This window comes from Schistocerca nitens, chromosome 4 (genome assembly GCF_023898315.1).
Source record: "Schistocerca nitens isolate TAMUIC-IGC-003100 chromosome 4, iqSchNite1.1, whole genome shotgun sequence".
Lineage (NCBI taxonomy): Eukaryota > Metazoa > Arthropoda > Insecta > Orthoptera > Acrididae > Schistocerca > Schistocerca nitens.
In genome coordinates this window covers 277,776,781-277,790,796 of record NC_064617.1, presented here as the reverse complement: position 1 = coordinate 277,790,796, position 14,016 = coordinate 277,776,781, and the positions used below count along the sequence as shown (strand labels likewise).

Here is a 14,016-nt window from a genome sequence, read left to right as displayed (position 1 = left end):
AATTAGATTTGTTACTGTCTTTGTGTGGTGCATTGAATGGCCTCCCTGCAGTGGAAACAAAAAATAATTTTTTTAAAATCCTTGTTGTTGGTTTTGTAAAGACCTCATCGCAACTGTTGTGGAAGCCGAGTTGCCACTGTTTTTATGGAAGGCCGTGTTCGTGAGTTGGTGAAATGGCTTCTGGTGCAGTATATTGCTAAGTCAATTTTTCTCTGCCACTATTACACAGCTATGCCCTAGTGTCACGTAACAGGATAGGAAAACGAAGGTTCTACAACACTCCAACTATTTATAGCAAAATCACACAAATGAGTTAAAAAGGTTTATTTATTTTTGTGATTTGTAGAATAATGAAGTCTGCAACACTACATGTAATATAACAAATGTAAATTCACAGTAATAGCAAATGCAAATTACAACTGTCTGTTGACTTCTAAGAGTTCACTACAGAGCGGTCACAGTCTAAGTCAGCTCTGGACACGGATCTATAACCAAGTGGGCGAGAACTGTTCTTCTGTCTTCTGAGTAGCCTTCTGTCTGCCGTTGTCCGGTCATTGGCGGATTGTACTCAGCTGGCAATTGGCTGAGGCAAATTTGACATCTTCAGCCTCAACGCTGCCTGTGGTGCTGGTGAAACTCGCGCAAGTGGTGAGTGTCTATGGCACTGGCATCAGCTCGCATCATTGTGCCTGTGGTGCTTTTTCCCTGGCTGTGTCTTGTTCAGAAGACACAGCACTCCTCCCCCCCTAAACCACTGCACCATTGTCATGTACGGCTGAGCACCGTATTGATGGTGAGGGGGAGGCATGGGTGTTGGAACCAGTGCTGGAGCAGCGACAGTTGCTATACCCGATGCTAAGTCACACCCTGACATCGGTCTTTAGACTGCGATGGAACACCGGCAGAAAAACGACGCAGAAAGTGCATCCCAACACCCATTGGCAGGGCATCTTCTTGATGGTGTGAATCCGCAACAGCATCTGTCTAACTGGAGGCCCCTCGGGAGGCCTCGGCGTGGGGTTTACCCAGTAGTGGTGACATGGCAGGTGCTGCCGGACGTCCGCTAGTGGGCAGATGCGGCATCAGATTGATGTCCACCAGCCCGAGGTCCGAAAACAGCATTGCATGACCCCACTGTGAAGGATGGCGCTTGGGTTGCATCGACCAGGAATCTGTGAACATATAAGAAGTGGCAGAACATTGCACATGACAAGGCAAATCTGATTTAGGTGCCGCTTCTGCAATTTATCGGGACCTCAAATCTGAAACAAATGCGAACCAATTGAATTAGTAATGATGCCACACTACCATGACTTCTTTCTGCCATAGATTCTGTAAAACACATCTGGTATGTTGGCTGACTGGAATCTGTAGGTCCCAGCTGTAGCAGGGAATGGAGGAAATGCAAGAGCATGCAGTGGTGTCGCCCATGTAGCAAGGCTTGTTCGCGTCGATGATGCAAGCGAAGTTTGTCCATTTGCTTTTTGAGCATGCAAACAAAACGTTCAGCCTCACCATTCGATTCTGGGTTGAATGGTGCCGAGGTGAGAGGTGTATGCCATTTGCCGTACAGAAATCTTCGAATTCTGCCAAGACAAATTGAGTTCCATTGTCCGTGATGAGCAATTCAGGCAGATGTTCGATGCAGAACATGGACTGAAGTGCTAGCAAAGTGAAGCAAGATATTGTTGATGACATGGGAACAACAAAGGGGAATTTACTATATGCTTCAACAACTACTAACCAGCGAGTGTTCCAGTAGCTGTGAGCAAAGTCTACGTGCACATGCTGCCAAGGTGCCTCTGCCTTGGGAGAGAGAGACACACACACACACACACACACACACACACACACACACACACACACACACACACAACATCGAATATTGTAGAGGGGCAGCCTGATGTTCCGCACACGCTTGACACTGTTCAGACATCCTTTCTATTTGCACGTCCATGCCAAACCGTGTGTAATGTCTGCACGCTGAATGTTTTGTGCAGACAACACCCCAATGACCTTGATGCAATAAGCTGAGTGCATGTCTTTGAAGCATTTTCGGTATCACCACACGCGAATGTCCTGACTCTGTGTGAAGCAAAATGACACCATGAACAACAGAAAGATCGTATCAATGTGCAAAATATCAACGAATAATGGGGCTAACAATGTGCTCAATAGAAGATGACCATCCGGTACAAATGTATCGGAGCAAAATCTGCATATCGGGATCAGAAGAAGTGGCTTGTGCTACTTTGCGATAATCCAGGGGAAACTGCTCAACAACATGAATTTCATGTGCATCAATTTGAAAACAAGTCAGCATCAGGCCACATAGGAAGAAGTGAGAGAGTGTGTGCATTCGCATACTTAGAAGTGGGTCAATAAGTGATCTCATACTGGTAGTGGGAGAGAAGAAGAGCCCAACATTGCAGTACAAATAGGAATTGGTTTGGGCAGATTGAAGAGTGACTACAAAGCCTTGTGGTCTGTGACCAAATAGAATTTTCGACCATATAAGTACTGATGAAAATAGTCACTGCAAAAATGATGGCGAAAGCTTCCTTTTCTATTTGTGAATAGTTCTGCTGAGCTCTGTTAAGGAGCTTGGAAGCGAAGGCAATAGATCTGTCTGACAAACCAATCCAGTATGACAAAGACAAAACAGCAGCAATTCCATAAGACAATGTGTCCATGGCCAAAATGACAGGTTTGTTAGGATTGAAATGAGCCAAGCATCGATCACTGAGAAATGCCACTTTCATTTTCTGAAAGGCTATGTTACAATCTTGGGACCAAACAAAAGGAATATTTTTGCAGCGAAGGCGATGCAAGGGAGCCGCTGTATGAGCTGCATTAGGGATGAATCGAATGTAATAATTGAGCTTCCCTAAGACAGATTGCAATTTTTTGACATTCTGAGGTGGTTTGAGATCATGTATTGCTTGCAAATGTGCCTGTGTCAGATGAACAACTCAAGAATTGCAGCCAGCAACTACAATATCATCCTGGTAATTTGTACATGAAGGCACAGAAGTAGTTAGCTGTTCTAGGTAGTGTTGATGAGTGGCAGGTGCTAATGTGCTACTGAAAGGCAAACAAAGGAACTTCAAAAGTCCTAAATGTGTGTTGATAACAAACACATTTTGTGAAGCTTCATCAAGAGGAATCTGAAGGCAGGCATTGCGAAGGTAAGTCTTTGAAAAATAGCGACCTGTGCCTAAGCGTTCCATGAGTCTGTCACGTCGAGGTAATGGATAAGTATCCACAATTGCGGAGGACTGACAGTGGCTTTGAAATCAGTACAAATCCTAATTTTTCCTGATTATTTGTGAACATAAACTACTCGGGAGGACCACTGACTTGCAGAGATGGTGTGAGTATGCCATTATCTTGCCAGTGAGCCAGTTCTTTTGCAACCTGTTCACAAAGTACAATAGGCACTGCACATGCTGTGAAAAAGCGTGGCTGTGCATTGTCTTTAAGCATGATGTGCTCTACAAAGTTATTGGCTTTACCTATGTCAGTAGCAAACAATTCTTGAAATTCATCACAGAGCTTAGCAATACTTTCACTTGAATTGAAATGAGACACAGCTAGCACATTGTCCAGTGTTTAGTCCGAACACGTCTAGACCAAAAATATTAACTGATTGTCTACTTTATAGTACTTGAAAGGAAACTGTCTTCTGCAGATTGCAATGCGTGACTGCAATGTTAAATGTTCGTATCACTGAAATGTTCTGACCTTTGTACGCTGTAAGCATATTTGTAGATTGACACAGTTGTGGTTTGCCTAACAGTTCATAAGTTTCATAATTTAACAAGGACTCTGATCACCTGTATCAAATTGAAGTTTGACCATATGGCCTGGAATCACTAAAGGTACATACAATTTAGTAGAGAGATGTTGCACAGGGGAACTATTGATTGTTCTGTGGGAGCAACACGTTCTGAATTTACAACATGCACTTGCATAGCATGGAGAAAGTATTTCACATTGTGACCTGGGACTTTTGTCTTTATAAGCAAACACTTTGTACATGTCCAGTTCGGTGGCAGGAATAGCAAGTGGCTTTGGATGACAGGCAATGTTCACATTTATGTACTGTACAGCCAATAAACACAATACATCTGGAATCGGACACTTCCCTTGACCTCTCTTGACATATTATGGTGTTCTGTCTGTGAGGCTGTTTGTGTGCCATTAAGTGTGGCTGTTTACGGGACCATGTAGCACTGGCGCTATTTGCGCCTATCAACTTTACACCACAAATGTTACCAGAGTGCTGAAAACTGTCTACAGCAAAATCACAAGAGCCTCGGTAATAAGTGATCTGCAATACTTGCTCAAGAGTAGGATTGGAATATTTCACAATCTTTTCTCTGATCCTCTTGCCTGTCCGTCACATTCTGTGTGACTGTGTCCCTGATCATACAGTCACTGTAATATTGTCCACATTCACAACAGAACTTGGATTTCCGCGTTAAGCCTTGTAATTCAGTGACCCACTGACTGTGTTTGTTGTGGCTGCTTCTTTAAACAAAATAACTTAAACCTGGTAGTCACAATGGTGCTAAGGTCTTCATAGTATTTATTTAATGCACCAACCAATGTCTCAAAGTTGGTGTCCGCAGGCTGTGATGTAGAGAAGAGTTTTGTAAGAGTCCTATACAATAATACCTCAACGATGCAAAGGAAGTAAGCCAACATCACAGTACCTGATTTGTAGTTGGCTGCTATGTTGTCCCCAACGTTTTCGTCAAAGGCTATGCTCCAGTGACAGATAGCAGGATACAAGAACGATGGTTCTACAACACTCCAACAAATTTGCAACAAAGTCACACAAATGAGTTAAAGTCTTTGTGACTTGTTGAATAGTGAAGTCTGCAACACTCCATTTAATATAACACAAAAAAGGCCCTTAACCCTTTGAATGTCAAGGTAACAATCTACCGTTAGCCCCCGCTGACTAGAGTTGTGGCGATTCGTGAATGAGTCGTTCATTTGAACGACTCTAAATAAAGAATCGAATCGTGATACCGACGAATCGTCGATCAAAAGAAACGTAAGAAAGATTCCGTGTTTCCAAGTCGTGACGATTCTAAGTTCCAACGGTTCATCGATTCTTGCGTACGCACTAGGCTATGCTTCGATCGAAGGCAACTTTCGAATCATGCCGAATGATTACGACCGCCAGATGGCAGTCAAGTCGAGGAAGCAATTTTGTACCACCTTTCGCACAAATCGACTCCTCTGGCACACTGAAATAAAACAACAGATGCAATCAAATCAAACGTGACCTTTCGTCAATTAAGGCATTACACGTATAAATCGAGAATCACACTTGTAAAGTCATATGCATGTTTACTCAAAAATAAAGTATTTCTGACACAGTTCGATTCTAACCCCATTGTCGATTTCAGATATGTCCTGCCATCTGTGAGTGAGATGTAGAACTTTTTGCATTCCGTAAGACTCGTGCCATCGCAGACTAGAATGAATCGTGAACGAATCGTAGGAATAGATTCGCAATGTGAGATTGGTTCGTAGGAATCGAATTGGGAAAAAGAATCGTGTTGCTCAACTCTACTACTGACGCTGAATACTGTCAGTTGTCAGGGTGCCGATTCGTTGGTACTCTGCTTCGTCTTGTTTAGCTTACAGAATCGGACGCTAGATGGTGTTGGGTTGCTGATTACAGATGCTCTTTGCCGCGAGCTATGTATAGGTCGATAGCTATCGACAATTGAGCATCGTTTCGGTGAAATATTAGCGTTCGATTATTCCGCTTTTGCATTTTTTATTTATTGACGTTGTGTTTAGCAGTACATGTTTACATGCATTCAACGTTCTTGTTTTTGCGCAGTACTGTTATTTATCATTGTTTCTGTGTGTTTTTCTTCACGATAAGAGTTTACAGTTTGTTTATTTTCTCCGCTTTTTGTGAAAAATGCGACCTACATCAGGCCACAGCAGAGGACTTACCGACGAAGAAATTTGTGAACTTTTAGAATGTACTAGTGATACAGAGTGTTTTAGCGAAAGTAGCAACAGTTCAGAAAGTGACAGTGATGTACTTGACGATACTGTGAACGAAAGTGAAGGCGAACGAAAGATGTACAATACACTGAAGTACTTGCACCGAAAACGCTACAGCTATTGCCACATCCATTTCAAGAGCTGCCAGGACCAAAACATATTCCGCCAGCAGGATCTCCTGTGATAGAATATTTCAATCTATTCTTTACTACAACGTTGCTGCATCTTATTGTAACTGAAACAAATCACTCAGCTAAACAGTTTATAACTAAACATGCTACATTGTCCAAACCGTATAAGAAATGGAAGAATGTGACAGCACACCCCTGTTCTCTAATTGTCAAGTAATTGCTGACATTGAAGTCCAAAATAAAAATAAAACAGTAAAAAAGCCAGAAATAATACACCAGTACAACCAGATTATGGGTGGAATAGACACATCCGAAATGATGCTGTATGCGTATTTGGATGAGAGGCGAACTCTGCGTTTCTGGAAGAAGGTAGCTTTTAACATAATGTCAAGAATGGTGCTGAACCCTTACATATTATAGAAAGAGCATAAGAAAGGAAGGAAAGTTGTTTCCAGTTATGTATATACTGCAGTGATAATTGAAGCCTTGTCAGATGAATGACTGCAAGAAAAAAATCCAACTGATAATCCTCGTGGTTCTCTGGGTTTGAAAAAACTTCCAGAGAAGGAAGAGTCAAGATGCTGTGTGCGTACTAGTGAGGGAAGGAAAAGAAGGTCAAGAACTGTTTGTAATAGATGTAATAAGGGGTTGCATGGTGAATGTTTTCTTAAACAAGAATGCTAAGTCATATTGTAGACATGGAAATTCTGTAATGTTCTCTTCAAATAAATACTTATTATCTTTCTAAATACTAACACAAATTTCATATCCCTCATGTCATTTTACTCAGAAATGTGTGTAGATTCTGTGGACTGTAGTTAGCCTCCTTAAATTGAAGTACAGTGCTGCATATATGGAATCAAAGTCAGATTTATAATATTTTTTAAAAAAAATATTTTATTTGTTCTGTCACAATCAAATTCATTTGAAACATTATAATAATCTGTGTAAGCCATAATAATCTACATACTTTTATGGATAAGTGATAATTTTTTATATTTTTACAGTGAATACTGTGTGATATGGGCCTATGGCAATTTAAATAAAACCTAGCATAACAGTATAAATACACATGACATTTTTAGCACGCACCACTACAAATCAGCTGACTGCAAAAGGGTGGCTAAATGCAAATAAATGTAGGTAAACTTAACAGTACATAGCAAATACATTTTATGCCAACTGTCTGTTCACTTCTAAGAGTTCATTAAATGACATTCCGTGTCTTAAGTCAGCCCTGGACAATGATCTATAACCAAGTGAATGAGAGCTGCTCTTCTGTCTTCATAGTAGGCTTCTGCCCATTGTCATCCAGTCATTGACGAATTGTACTCACCCGGCAATTGGTGAGGCGAAGTCGATATCTTCATCCTCAGCGCCGCCTTTTCTGTTGGTGGAACTCATGTACATGGGAAATCTCTATGGCACGGGCACCAGCTCGCATCTTTGTGCCTGTGGTGCTATTTCCCTGGCTGTGTCTTATTCGGATAACACAGCAAATTTAGTGTGGTATACTGAAAAACTTAGATTTATTCTCCTAAAATGGGTCCATGGATTGAAACTTAGAAGAATTTTCATTGCACAGTCACATCAACACATTATTATTTTTATGTTATTTATTTATTAATTTATGTATGTGTCACACTTCTATTCAATTTTTAGTCCAGTTGGCTATTGACGATGCCAGGTTCCAGCTTCACAGCTTGGCAGATTATAAGAAATAGTTTTTGAGACTGCTACTCTGAAACTAGTGACAAAGAAAGATCAATAATGTGTGACAGTGGTAAAGCTGTTTTCAGGAGAACAGAACATTCCTATAGGTGTAAAAATATTGTGAGAAGATACTGTACTATAAATTATGCTTAAGACAGATTGAAGACAAAATGCATCAAATTGCTAATTAGATCAGTCAAGAAACATCATTACTTTAACTGGAGAAAGGACGAAAAGGATGCAGAGAAAACAGTTGCACTAAGAATAAAGTAAATAAATGAACCGTGTGATGGCAAAAGTAGACAAGCAGTAGATGATAGGAATGGAGTAAGACCATGTGTGCTACAGAGACAAGAAGTAACGTAGATGTGTGTGCAAAGATTAAAATTAAGTACATATAAGTTAAGTATAAAAAGGAAAACAAGACTAACTGAAAGAAAAATTTTAAAAAAAGGTAGAAAAACTATAGCAACAGAATAAAACTAGAAGATTACATCATGCAATAGAGATTTTGCTGTACCTGTGCAATAACTTGATACTGCAATGAGATATTTTTCCTTACTTCATTCAGTTTGAGTTTTCTCTTGTAATATTTATCCAGTGCCTTAGTTGAACAAAAAAATTCTTGAACAAAATGATGTCTTATTTTTCTTGATGCTTTATTATTAAAATGATGACAGCGTTGGTGATTTTACATGTGGCTCAAAAGTGAGAACCTGACTACCTACTAAGCCTTCCTTTAGCTTACAGTGTATGTTTGCTTATGGTTCAAGGCTACATATACGATCTAAAAATGTCCCAGTTGAGGTTATGGTCTGTCTATCAGTGCAATTCCTCTAAACTCTAATTTAAGAAAAAAAAATTGCCTCCTCAGGATTATTAGTTAAAAAGAAGTTTATTGTTATTCACCCATCAACATAATTCAATGAAATAAATTAGTGATATTGGGTGTTGTAAAGTAAGTTATATACAAATGTTCTCCACTGTGGTCTTCTGTCTGACTGATGAAATGAAATACAAACAAAATTATTCTTTGATTGGCAGGCAGTCTAATTAACCATGCAGACAACCAAAAAAGTAAAACAATAGTTGTTAAGTGTTGGCACTAGAAGTGTTGTCACTAGAAGCCAATATGACTCTTGTTGAGGCTTAGTTATTCGTATTCGTCACAATAATTACATGATGTACAACAGTTATCCCCAATAACCATATCTTCAGTGGCATAGCTGTAGTAGATCTGCAATTTGACACTCAGGCCAAAATTGTGTGTGACATCTCCGTTCTTTACAGATATTACACATGAAAACATAGTTACAATTTTTAATGTAATAAAAAAAGACCCCACTTCTCATATATTCTTTGCTCATCATCATAATCTTGCCAGTCAATTCCTGTAAAACTCCTTGAGCACTCATACCACATAATTCATATTTTGACAGATCTTTATGACACTGAGGGGCCTTCCATCCAGAGCAGTTGCCATCTAGGTAGAATTTATACAGGTCTGCTTTTAGAGCCCATAGCCTGAGGAGCAACGTATGGATATTATTTGGAATATAGAAACTGGTAGACAGTGTTAGTCTTTCTGAAAAAGCTGACTTTAGAGCTAACAGAGGTTGCTGAGAGCAAGTCCTAGCTTTGACATCACACATTGATTAAGGACCCCAGAAAGGCCTAAAAACAACAGTTATATTCATGGAAATAACTTGCTTAGGACCCAGTGTGGTTATGTGTATTCAAGGTGAAACTAAAAAAAAAATAATTCCTTGTGCAAAGTTTACCAGATTCATAGAGAACATGACAAGAAATGTATGCTTCAGAGTCACCTTAGCATAAAAAACTAGCAGGCCATTCTGTGTAAGAAATGTGCTCCTCTTCTATTTAACTTTTATGCTCCTAACATTCCAATAACACTCTCAGCAAGTTGGAACAGCTGAATATGATTGAGAGGTTGTGTCTGAGCCCAAATCCAGCCAAAACAGAAATTGTGCACCCCACCTCAGTAACCACATAGCAGAGACAAAACTGAATGTTTCATCTTGGAACAAATTAATAAATCACTGGCAGCACTATTGACCATTCTGTGACACAAAAAATACTAGTAGCTAATGGGCAAAAACTCAAACCAGAAATAACATAATAAGAAAATTTACTCCCTAAGTGGTGGTGGGAACACACATGTAAAAGGCATTACAGTTTGCAAGCTTTTGGAGCCAGTGGCTCCTTCCTATGGCAGAATCCCAGGTCAGGGGAGACTTACCGGATGGGACGAGAAGGAAATACCGATTGTTGGGGACTGCACCAGACGAGTTCTGAAAACCTGAGACCTTATAGGTGGAAGATAGGTAATATACAAGATGCAGATTTCTGGTGAAAAGCTGAGGGTGTTGCATGTGATAAAGGTGGGCAGGAGAAGGTGAAAAATAGGTTAGAAAATGAACGATGTAGAAAACAAAAAGAGAGTGAAGAAAGGAATAGTTACCGTGAAGAAATGCTGAGACCAAAGAAATTGCTGTAAATTGGCAAGAACCAAGGAGATGTAGAAACTGGTAGACAGTGTTAGTCTTTCTGACTGCCATATTGTAGAGCATGCTTTGCAACAGGATATTGTGTGTTACCAGTATTTACCCTCTGCTTATGCCCATTCATCCTAACTGATAACTTGCTGGTAGTAATGCCAAATAGTGTTTACGTAACAGCAGGTATGTGACATGTCACTGCATAGGTGACTGTCTCTTTCGTAGTGTATGTTCGGAAGTCACAGGGCTGATATAGGTGATGCTTGGAGAGTGCATAGGGCAAGTCTTGCAGCGGGGATGGTCACATGTAGGAGCCATAGGGTAGGAAGATGGTTGCAGAAGGAATATGGGGTTTGACAGGAATATTGTGGAGATTAGGAGGGCAACAAGAAGCTGTTATAGATGTGGTGGGCAAAATCTTCGGCAGAATAAACCTCATTTCAGAGCATCCTTTTAGGAAGAAAGGAAGATTGAGTTTAATGTCCCATTGACATCAAGATCATTAGAGATGCAGCACGAGCTTGTATCATGTCGAGGATGGGAAGGAAATCGGCCATGCCCTTTCAAAAGGAACCATCCCGGCATTTGCCTGCAGCGATGTGAGGAAATCGTGGACAACCTAAATCTGGATGGCTGAATGCGGGTTTGAAATATTGTCCTCCCGAATGCGAGTCCATTGTGCTAACCACTGCATCACCTCACTTGGTTGCTTTTAGGAAGTCATATCCATGTCAAAATAGCTGATTAATACATTTAATATCAGGGTAATACTGAGAAACAAATGGTGTACTCTTCTATTGTTCTTTTTTAGGGATCAGCAGTACCAGAATTGGGTGTGATGGTCCGGGAAATCAACTTTTGAACTTGGCTGGTGGGGTAATTATGTCAAGTGAAGGCTGAGGTGAAAATGGTGGTGTATAGCCGTAAAGAGCCTGCATCTGAAGAAGAAAAAAAAAAAAAAAAAAAAAAAAATTTGTCCCAGATGCCAAGGTTCTATGGGAGGGAATGTTTGACAAGGAAAGTCAAAGTGAAAGTACTAGTGTTTGTTAGTATGTTTAATGTGAATGGAACAGTGTAGCTGACCTTTGGTGAGAATGAGATCAATATCAAGGAAAGTGGCATGGGATTTGGAATAGGACCATGTGAAATTTGATTGGGAGGATGTATTTAAGAATTCCAGAAATTTTAACACCATGAGTTCATATGACAAAGGTGCCATCAGTGTATCTAAACCAGACCAGGGGCTGAAGGCCTATGGATCCCAGGAAAGAGCCTCCAAGCAACTCATGAAAATTTTGGCATAGGAAGAAGCTTTCCTGGTTCCCATGGCTGGACCTCTGATCTGTTTGTATGTCTGCCCCTCAAAGGTGAAGTTGTTGGTATGTATGAAGTTGAAGGCTGAGGTGAGAATGGTGGTGTATTACCGTAAAGAGTCTGCATATGAACAAATATGTTTGCCTCAGTAGTCCTTTTTCTTCAGTCATCCCTCCTGTCAGAAGAAGGAGTCACTGGCTCCGAAAGATTGCAAGCTGTAATATCTTTTATATGTGTGTCCTCATGCTGCCACTTGGTGAGTAGGTTTTTTATCTGTCCAGTTCCTTATATTTTCAAAAATTGATTATTTTCTTTGTTGTAATAAGGAAATCAGCGTTAACAGCCTGGGGGGCGTAAGCAGATGTGTTACACTCCACCACATATTCTGTAGTGCACTCAGCTGCAAAGTATTGTGCACTAGTTCAGTGTAGGAACTCTCTCTCTCTCTCTCTCTCTCTCTCACACACACACACACACACACACACACACACAAACAAAATAGATATCCATGTAAATGAGGCAGTGCACATTATAACTGGAAAGCTGAAACTTACACTAACATCTTAGCTCCATTCCATTTCTGACAGAAACTCCAACAGACCTGACAACGGGCCACAATTAAAGAGTGGAACAGGCTTCATGTCCCATATGCCCAAGGGTGCTTACTATACACTTCATTGTGGATAATGCCTCACACACAGACCTGGTGGAAGATGCTGCCCTGTTGCAGTATCAATCCTTTATCTTGGATGAAGCTTGGAAAGAGAGATGGAAATCCTTTCAAGGTTTTCATCATAACAGTTAAAAAAACTGTGCTGTGCCCATCTTTGAGTTCCAAACTACTTAGAAAGGTTTGTTGCTGCCTAAATAGGATCAGAACCAGGCACACCAGAACGAGAATTACTCAACACAGATAGCTTTGAATGTGACTGCAGAGCAAACCTTGGAGCACATTGTTCAAAATTACTCCAAGACAAGATACTATGGAAAATTGAGAGATGCCTTGGAAGCTTCATCAGGAGTAGTTAATGATTATCAAATATAGATATAGATACTGATACTGGTAGACCCGTTATATGTAGATTCGTTATTTGCTTTTTTCGTGTATATGGAATTTTATTTTTAAGTCCAGTGGTGCCATCTATTAACAATATGTGGAAGCAGTAAAGCATTAGCGCATCTCAGTATTCTTCTTCTTTCATTGTTGTTGAGACGTGAATAATCATTTCAGGTCAGTAGAGCTGTGTAGTTGCACTTGAGTGTTTGTGTGTATTTAAAATGTTGTGTAAAAGGAAAGAAAGTGTGGCTGTCAAGGAAAAAAAATGTATGGAGGTCATATTCATTGGAAACAAAGAAGTTTTTTGAATTGCTATGAGAAAAGTGAGCATATTGTTAACATCCAACAGCGCTTACTTCTCTCTAGAGCTGCTATTCAAGCTGAAGCCAAGAGCTCGTATGCAGATTTAGCAAAAAAAGAGAGGACAGTACACCACCTTTTTCAGCCACATCAGATTGGTTTGATAGTTTCAAGCAGTGTTTTGGCTTTCACAATGTTAAAAGTACAGGAGAGGCAGCTGCAGCATATGAAGTTGGAGTTGTGGAACTTAAAGAGGTTTAAGAAATTTTGACAGAAAAAGGCTATACTTCAAAGTAGATTTTCAACCTTGTGAAAGTGCTTACTTTGGAAACAAGAGCCTATTGAAGAAAAGCAGCACCTGGATTTAATGCTGGCATGGACCAATAAACCCTTCTTTTTTGAGGAAATGCTGCTGGAAATTTAAAATTAAAACCCCTTATGATCTACCATACTGAAAATCTTAAGACACCAAAGGATTGTGACAAGGGAAGAATTCCATAGAAAGATCACACAGAAAGCAAAAGAACTGATACCACAGAGAAAGAACACTGAACACCCATGGTGAGACTCAAAATGTGAAAATGCGCTAGAAAGACAAAAAGCAAGTCTTAGAAATACAAAAAGCAAGTCTTCCAGGAATACAAGTGCCAAAAATCCTCAGACAGTCTATTTCACTTTAACGAGTCCAGCAAACAGCATGCAAAAGTCATCAGGCAACCATGAGGAAGTATATGAAGAATGACTGGGTGCTACAGACGAGAACATCCACAACCACACATGAGAGAATTCTGCAGGCCAAAATGTATGCATCAGAAAACAAGGTGGAGAACTCACATTAATTAATCAAGAGGATTGTCAGGAACTGGCACATTATTTCAATGGTTTCCATAATTCCCCTGGAGCTGAAACAAGATTTCCAATACAGGTCTGCACCTCCACTCAC

At 40.2% G+C, this 14,016-nt stretch overlaps 1 long non-coding RNA gene across 1 annotated transcript; it reads right to left on the bottom strand.

Moving 5' to 3' along the window:
- Positions 1-309: 309 nt before the first annotated feature.
- LOC126251535 (uncharacterized) lies at positions 310-5,258 on the bottom strand. Its single transcript, XR_007545752.1, has 2 exons — positions 4,719-5,258; positions 310-1,172 (listed from the first exon to the last, which is right to left on the bottom strand). It is a non-coding gene; the product is annotated as an uncharacterized LOC126251535 (long non-coding RNA).
- Positions 5,259-14,016: the final 8,758 nt, after the last annotated feature.